Source organism: Dendrobates tinctorius, unplaced genomic scaffold (genome assembly GCF_039654945.1).
Source record: "Dendrobates tinctorius isolate UK_male_01 unplaced genomic scaffold, ASM3965494v1 ptg000008l, whole genome shotgun sequence".
NCBI lineage: Eukaryota > Metazoa > Chordata > Amphibia > Anura > Dendrobatidae > Dendrobates > Dendrobates tinctorius.
This window is the reverse complement of record NW_027361676.1, coordinates 4,028,001-4,034,882: the sequence shown is the minus strand read 5'-3', so window position 1 is coordinate 4,034,882 and position 6,882 is coordinate 4,028,001.

The window sequence follows — 6,882 nt, the reverse complement described above, 5'->3', positions numbered from 1 at the left end:
TCACAAGCTTTAACCCCAGAAATGCCAGTCATCAGCACTGGTTCCAGACATTAACCCACATGTGCGAGTCAAACCCGCACTGAGATCATGACACTATATATTTGATTCCATTATGGAGTTCGGACTATGGAAATGCTGTCTGTATGATATGTAATATCCTGTATTCCATTTCATCATCTGATATGTGGTAATTTTTGGTGGTTAAAACTAAAAGAGAAAGAGCGCAATAGGGTCTTACCCAGGTAAAAGAGATACAGTTCAAGCTATTATACTCACCAATAGCAGGAGAGTTAGAGGCATAAAGGAATAGAGGTCAAAGCTGCTGCACATCCAAATGGCCACGCCGTGACCATAGATCATCAGATATCAAAGAAACAATTTTCGGATTTAAATCCGAAAATTGTTTCTTTGATATCTGATGTGGTAATTTTTGGGAGTCCCGGTTGGTTACGCAGCGCCTTTGCTACTATTGGCGCAGGATTGTTTGGTTGCACAATGCTGAGCACTTTTTGTCATTGATTCCTGTCTTTACTGCCTAATAAAGATTTATATATTATTATATTGGATCTGTGGTCGCATTTTGCGGTTTTTCCACCACCCTTGGGTTCTATTGTAAACATTGTTAATTAATATTGTAGTCCTTTTAACGCCCTTTCAGAGGTATGGTATTGTTGTATGGCACTCCTTAAATTATTGTCCCCAGATTAATCGTCGCTAGTAACAACTGATAAGTTATAGAATCATGAGGTTTTCATGAGAAGCAGAAAGATCAGGGGAAATAGAGTAGAAGGATTTCTTTAAAGGTTTTTTCTGGGAGAATAGTGATTATAAATAAATTCCTAAATACATTTAATTAGCATATGCTTGTTTTGTCCAGGGAGATAATTGCTAAACAGCACTGAAATGTTTGCCGTCTTATTAGCCTGGGACTGTGAGCATGTGCAGTATGAAGCAACAGAAGTCCTGAGGTAAGAAGAGGCTGCTCACACTGCTGTCCACCCTATTATTATGATCTAATACAGGAGATATCAGATCTGCTGAGATAAGTAGAGGCTGCTCACACTGCTGGCCACACTGTATTTCTGACCTAATCCTGGAGATACCAGGGGTGCTGAGGTAAGAAGCCGCTGCTGACACTGTTGTTTACCATGTTTACCCCCCATCATCACAATTTCAGCTGTGTCCACATCCTCAGTACATGGATATTGTTGAATAGAATGGTAGATCAGGAAGCTTAAGGCTCCATGATCCACCATTTAGCTTGCACCTGTGAGTTTGAGACACCATGCACTGGACCCTCAATGATGTCACTATGTCATGTCTGCATTGTGGAGCATCAGTACTCACACAGCACAGTCAGGAGCAGAATGCCATTTGATTTATATGGAGCTTCAAATATTTCAGCCCCTCAAAGGCACTTGGGAACTGAATCGACCTCTAAAAAAATTAGGGTTTTGCAAGTTTAAAATGTGAAAAACAATGTCGGTAGACATCTGGAAAGTCTATTTTGGGCTTCATTCAGATGTCCATGTTGTATGTATGTGTTCTTTTTTGGGGTTTTCACAGATACAATACATGCCCATGATAGTCTATGGGGCTGTTCACACATCTGTATTTTTCATGGACCGTATGTCCATTCAAATCTCAATGAGACGTCATCTTTTTTTGGGCAGCCCAGATGAAAAGTGCCAATACAAGTCTATGGGTTAGTGATAAACACCTACAGCTGTGTGTCATTCTTGTGCTTTTTATGTACGCAGTGTAAACAGACCTGCACTTTGTTCTTGAAGTCTAAAACGTCAATTTTTGTGGTTACGCCGAGTTTGTCAATTTTCTCCATAAAACTGCATTAGATACGGAAAGTCTGCAGGTAAAATACGCATATGCCACTACGGAAACACACCAAGGCCCCCCTCACATGTCCGCTGAAAAAAACATGAGACGGGCTGTTTTTACAATTTATGTGGTTTTCTGTTGGTCATCTGTGTGTACCATCCATGTGACACGTATAGGAATAGAATGCATCCAAGGAATTCTTGTTTTTTATGTGTTAAAGATGTGCACAGATAATAGATAAGCAGATATGTAATTTCACAACCCCATAACACATTATAAAATTGCACCCTTTAGTGCCTTGCATGTGGAGTTTATTGTACACCTTTGTATTAATCAAATAAATAAATGAATGGAAAAAATAACATGGGGTCCCCTCAATTTTTTTTTTCTAACCAGCAAAGGTAACTCAGACAGCTGAGATATTACCAGGTTCGGAAGGTTAATGGTTATTGGGCCCTTCCCTGCCTAAAAATACCAGCCTGCAGCCACCACAGAAGTGGAGCATCAAGAGATACTCCAATTCTGGGGCTTTGCCTTGGCTCTTCCCGATGCCCTGGTGCGGTGGCAATTGAGGTAATGGGTATTGGGGTTGTCATAAGCTGTGAATTGTCCAAAAACACGTGCTAGTAATGGAGAGGTCTCTATCAGACACCCTCATTACTAACCCGGTAATGAAAAGGAAACACACACAAATAAATACTTTAATGAAATAAACACTCCCTGGTTCACCATTTTATTACAAAAAATTCCATGCAGGTCTGACATAGTGTTCGGAATGGAAACCTGAAAAGAACATACACACAAACAAACAGAAATAAAATAAAGACATGTTCCCTTTTTCACTACTTTGGGGTTTTTTTTGCATTCCCACACAGGTCTGACGTAGTCCAACGAATCCGTTGAAGTCCAGAGAATCCGACGTAGGCCGGGGTCAGACTTGTGAGAAACTCGCACAAGTCTCGCACTTCAATATCCGGCACTGCCGACACTCAGAACCGGAGCGTTCAGCCTCATAGAAATTCATGCAGCTGAACGCTCTGATCCGAGTCTATGGCACCTTGTTCTCATGCTGCATGGGCTTTACCAACAGCCACTTCCGGGTCACACTGTGCAAGGTTCGGCAGCTCAGAGGAGCTGTGACATGCATCAGTTCGTTCAGAAGTCACCATTGGAGAAGTTTTCAACCAGAAACACCTAAAAAATGTACATGTTGCCTCTTTAGCCACATGACTAAAAATGGAAAACAAAACCAGCAGCATGTGAACTATAGGCAAGTGTTCCATTGAAATTAATAGGAATCTAACTGTATTTGCAGTGCTTTTTCACGTGAGACAAGCAGAGACTGCACTCTGACCAAGATCCGTGAGAGAAGCACTCTGAAATTTTTTTTTTTTTTTATAGCTAAACCAGGGTAAATGTGTGTTTACTTTTTTGTAAGTGCGGTAATATACTCCCGTTTTCCGTCTTTCTAGTTCCGCCCCGATCATGTGACTTCTATTCCAACTTACCAGATCACACTGGGAAATGTGTCGCAACTCACTTTTAGGGAAGAGTCACATGAGGATCACAATGCAATCCTCAGACTGGCCGTCCGCTCTCCTGACCCGAATGTAACAGCTGAATAGAAATACAAGGTGTTACGCTCAAGTCGTGAGAGCACAGCCAGTCCGAGCATTGCGTTGTGATCCCCATCTGACTTATATGGCCGTCTGAGCATTGCATTGTGATCCCAATCTTACTTATACTGCCGTCTGAGCACTGCGTTGTGATCCCCATCTGACTTATATGGCCGTCTGAGCATTGCATTGTGATCCCAATCTTACTTATACTGCCGTCTGAGCACTGCGTTGTGATCCCCATCTGACTTATATGGCCAGTCCGAGCATTGCGTTGTGATCCCCACCTGACTTATATGGCCGTCTGAGCATTGCGTTGTGATCCCAATCTTACTTATACTGCCGTCTGAGCACTGCGTTGTGATCCCCATCTGACTTATATGGCCAGTCCGAGCATTGCGTTGTGATCCTCATCTGACTTATATGGCCGGCTGAGCATTGCGTTGTGATCCCCATCTGACTTATATGGCCAGTCCGAGCATTGCGTTGTGATACGGCCAGTCCGAGCATTGCGTTTTGATCCCCATCTGACTTATACGGCCAGACCGAGCATTGCATTGTGATCCGCGTATGAGTTATACGGCCGTCTGACTCTTGCCTTACAATGTAAGTCTATAGACGCTCCTTTTGAGACCTCCGGCTCACACACAGACCCCAGTGTGATCTGGCAAGTTGGAATAGAAGTCACATGACAAACAGGACCGGAGCGGCACTGGAAACCGAGGAAGACGGCGGCCGGTGACTACATAACAGCAATGACACTACAGTGCACACATTTACACAAGCTTAGCTAATAAACAATTATTGAAAGCAATGCCATTGACCAAAAAATTTACAAAAATGGCATTATTCAAAGGTTACAGCCACAATGCTGCAAAAATGTCACTGAGAATTGTGAACTTAGCTAACATTAAAATAACGCTGCAAAAAAACATTGTTTCCATAGCATTTTTATCCTATTAACGCCAAGCAACATGGTGTTCTGACAAACTGCTGCATGTAGACCAATTCTGGCGGCGGCAGGGTTTGCTGTAATGAGGAGGGAGCCGTGCTCACAGCTGTAATGAGGGATCCGTGCACAGCTGTAATGAGGGATCCGTGCACAGCTGTAATGAGGAATTTGTGCACACAGCTGTAATGAGAGGGAGATCCGTGCACAGCTGTAATGAGGGGGGATCCGTGCACAGCTGTAATGAGGGGGGATCCGTGCACAGCTGTAATGAGAGGGAGATCCGTGCACACAGCTGTAATGAGAGGGAGATCCGTGCACAGCTGTAATGAGGGGGAGATCCGTGCACACAGCTGTAATGGGGGATCCGCGCACAGCTGTAATGAGGGGGGATCCGTGCACAGCTGTAATGAGGGGGGATCCGTGCACAGCTGTAATGAGGGGGGATCCGTGCACAGCAGTAATGAGGGGGGATCCGTGCACAGCAGTAATGAGGGGGATCCGTGCACAGCTGTAATGAGGGGGGATCCGTGCACAGCAGTAATGAGGGGGATCCGTGCACAGCTGTAATGAGGGGGGATCCGTGCACAGCTGTAATGAGGGGGGATCCGTGCACACCTGTAATGAGGGGAGATCCGTGCACAGCTGTAATGAGGGGGGATCCGTGCACAGCTGTAATGAGGGGGGATCCGTGCACAGCTGTAATGAGGGGGGATCCGTGCACAGCTGTAATGAGGGGGGATCCGTGCACAGCAGTAATGAGGGGGATTCGTGCACAGCTGTAATGAGGGGAGATTCGTGCACAGCTGTAATGAGGGGAGATTCGTGCACAGCTGTAATGAGGGGGGATCCGTGCACAGCTGTAATGAGGGGGGATCCTTGCACAGCTGTAATGAGGGGGGATTCTTGCACAGCTGTAATGAGGGGGGATCCGTGCACAGCTGTAATGAGGGGGGATCCGTGCACAGCTGTAATGAGGGGGGATCCGTGCACAGCTGTAATGAGGGGAGATTCGTGCACAGCTGTAATGAGGGATCCGTGCACAGCTGTAATGAGGGGGGATCCGTGCACAGCTGAAATGAGGGGAGATTCGTGCACAGCTGTAATGAGGGGGGATCCGTGCACAGCAGTAATGAGGGGGATTCGTGCACAGCTGTAATGAGGGGAGATTCGTGCACAGCTGTAATGAGGGGAGATTCGTGCACAGCTGTAATGAGGGGGGATCCGTGCACAGCTGTAATGAGAGGGAGATCCGTGCACAGCTGTAATGAGGGGGGATTCTTGCACAGCTGTAATGAGGGGGGATCCGTGCACAGCTGTAATGAGGGGGGATCCGTGCACAGCTGTAATGAGAGGGAGATCCGTGCACAGCTGTAATGAGGGGGGATCCGTGCACAGCTGTAATGAGGGGGGATCCGTGCACAGCTGTAATGAGGGGAGATCCGTGCACAGCTGTAATGAGGGGGGATCCGTGCACAGCTGTAATGAGGGGGGATTCTTGCACAGCTGTAATGAGGGGGGATCCGTGCACAGCTGTAATGAGGGGGGATCCGTGCACAGCTGTAATGAGGGGGGATCCGTGCACAGCTGTAATGAGGGGAGATTCGTGCACAGCTGTAATGAGGGATCCGTGCACAGCTGTAATGAGGGGGGATCCGTGCACAGCTGAAATGAGGGGAGATTCGTGCACAGCTGTAATGAGGAGGGATCCGTGCACAGCTGTAATGAGGGAGGATCCGTGCACAGCTGTAATGAGGGGGGATCCGTGCACAGCAGTAATGAGGGGGATTCGTGCACAGCTGTAATGAGGGGAGATTCGTGCACAGCTGTAATGAGGGGAGATTCGTGCACAGCTGTAATGAGGGGGGATCCGTGCACAGCTGTAATGAGAGGGAGATCCGTGCACAGCTGTAATGAGGGGGGATTCTTGCACAGCTGTAATGAGGGGGGATCCGTGCACAGCTGTAATGAGGGGAGATTCGTGCACAGCTGTAATGAGGGGGGATTCTTGCACAGCTGTAATGAGGGGGGATCCGTGCACAGCTGTAATGAGGGGGGATTCTTGCACAGCTGTAATGAGGGGAGATCGTGCACAGCTGTAATGAGGGGGGATTCTTGCACAGCTGTAATGAGGGGAGATCCGTGCACAGCTGTAATGAGGGGGGATTCTTGCACAGCTGTAATGAGGGGAGATTCGTGCACAGCTGTAATGAGGGGAGATTCGTGCACAGCTGTAATGAGGGGAGATTCGTGCACAGCTGTAATGAGGGGGGATTCTTGCACAGCTGTAATGAGGGGAGATTCGTGCACAGCTGTAATGAGGGGAGATTCGTGCACAGCTGTAATGAGGGGAGATTCGTGCACAGCTGTAATGAGGGGGGATCCGTGCACAGCTGTAATGAGGGGGGATCCGTGCACAGCTGTAATGAGGGGAGATTCGTGCACAGCTGTAATGAGGGGGGATTCTTGCACAGCTGTAAT